Source organism: Penaeus monodon, chromosome 25, assembly GCF_015228065.2.
Source record: "Penaeus monodon isolate SGIC_2016 chromosome 25, NSTDA_Pmon_1, whole genome shotgun sequence".
Classification (NCBI taxonomy): Eukaryota; Metazoa; Arthropoda; class Malacostraca; order Decapoda; family Penaeidae; genus Penaeus; species Penaeus monodon.
The window spans coordinates 32991227-32993643 of record NC_051410.1 but is presented as its reverse complement, the minus strand read 5'-3'; positions in this window follow the sequence as shown (position 1 = coordinate 32993643).

The window sequence follows — 2417 nt, the reverse complement described above, 5'->3', positions numbered from 1 at the left end:
ATGTACACATATTCCTGCCCAAACTAGGACATGTCCATGAAATTCATGTTCGTAAACTGAACATCACACAAATTCGCCTCCAAGACACGCGCTGACGTCACTTCAAAAATGCAAATTACTCTCCCGGAGAGGAAAAAAAGCAGATTGTGGGTAATGAATCTTTTAAAAATGGCGACGCAATTACTCCCTCTTAAGAAAACCAAGGACGCAGGAGGGTAAGGATTTGAAAAGCTCTTTTACCGACATCAATATTGAGAGATGCATTTTCGTGGCTGGCATTACAGACCCGTTTCTAATATGAGGAAAGGTTTTCATAGCTCTATCAACTATCCACTTAATTATTTCATGAAAGAGTCAGGTAGAAATATCATTTATAATATTCCTTTAGAAATATTTGACCTTTTTTGACATTGGATTTTTATTATATCTCCCCACTTGCTTAAATTTCACGCAAAAAAAACCCCTGTATAAGCAATAATAAAAAAAAAAACCTAAAAATTTAAAGGTAGTCCAATACACAGAAAATTTTATATAAATGTTTTCGTTCAATCGCTAATTATTGAACAGGTGGTGCAATAAACAGAAACAATTTGCAATGAGAAGTGTTTATATGAATGTAAACAGTAATCGTTTACAGTCCCGTGAATGCATGACAGTTTTATTAAAAGGACGCTGCTGTTTACTTCAGAAAGAAACTGTCAGTAATAAGAAGGAAAGAGGAAGAGGAAGAATGAAAGAAGAAGAGGAAGAAGGAAAGAGGAAGAGGAAGAATGAACGAAGATGAGGAAGAAAGAACGAGGAAGAGGAAGAAGGAACGGTAAAGAGGAAGAATGAAAAAAGAAGAGGAAAAAGGAAAGAGGAAGAAGAAGAAGGAAAGAAAAAGTAGCAAGAGAAGAAAAGGAAAACGCGTTACGAGGCAATGAATAACTACCATTATAATGAGGGGGACTTCATTACGTTTAATATCTCAAGTTCAGAATAATTATGACCTGAGAATATTGCGCAATTTTTCAAAGTGAAATTATTTCCTATGTTGGCGGGGAAACTGCTTAATGAACGCACATTACGCAAATGGCAAGGAGTTTTGGCAGAAGAAGTAGCCAGGGTGTCGTGTTCAGCTGAAATAAACATGAACTCGTTGTGTTCTAGACGTTGTCCATAGATTTTAACCGCATTTGGTTATATAAAGAAAGTGAAAGGTATTTTGAGGTATAGTAGGCATCGACGTGAACCGCACTCGACGTGGATCAGATTCGAAAAAAATAAAGAAAATTTTCCTTAAAGAGGATGTAAATTGGGTAAAGGAAGGGCATTTTATTTAAAGGAGATATAAATTAAATTCAAGCCGGATTCAACATCGATCATAAAAAAAGAAAAACAATGAAAAGTACCAGGTCATTCTCTTCGAAAGACATTTAGAGACTTCAAAACAGGAGAGGAACAGAAAACTACTAAGACTGCTTGTCAGAATGTTTGTCTGTTTACAAGCATGTGCGGCGGGAATGCAGTCGAACAAATTAAAAAGGACTGGGTGGATAAAAGTAGATGAATACATAGCTAGAAGAAAGACAGGAGGACATAGATAGGAAAGGAGGCTTGTTAAAGTTTATCGAAATTCCATACGTCTCCTCCAGAATCTTTCCGAATGTGATATCTATTCATCTGTTTAAACAATTTACGCCTACGTATATGTGTATCGATGCCTATACGTGTATTTTTTTTTTACATATACAAACTACGAAGTATTTACATTGAGAAATATCGAAGCGTTTGAGAAATCGAGGCATTTCCCCCGATCTCTCAACGCCATCCGTTGGTTAATTCGTGCAAAGCTTCTGCAAGGAGAAAACGTTGAATTTTCCCCTTGGAAAGCGCTACGTTTCTTTTCTAAAGTTCGTACGAGGATATAAACAAAGAAAGGGGATACAGACAAAATGAAAAGAAAGGAGGACAGAAGGGATGAGAGGAAGAAAGGAGGAGAAAGCGATGTTAAGAGACATTGGTAAGACAAGAAAGGATTGGAAGATTAAAAAAGGGGAAAAGTTGGTAGTATCTGTTTTCAAACTGTCGGCAGACAAACGAACAGCTTCACCAGAACTATTTTCTTTTATACTGTATTTCATCTATTTTATTTATTCGTTGACTTACTTCTCACGGAAAGCTCCTCCAAAATAAAGAACTGTTAAACTAGCGTTTCAACATTCATTCCCACACGTATTCAAGACTCTTACAGACGTTACAGCAAAAATGATTAACTAGTGTCCCGGCGAGAGAGAAAATAAGTGCGTATCCCCCCCGAGATCGCCAGGACTCTCGCAGGTCAGAGCAGAAATTTAGAAAGGAACTCAACCATTTCCAGTAAAGGGCAGGTAAATTGTTGCCATGGCGTATGCATAAGATGATAGCATTTAAAAACG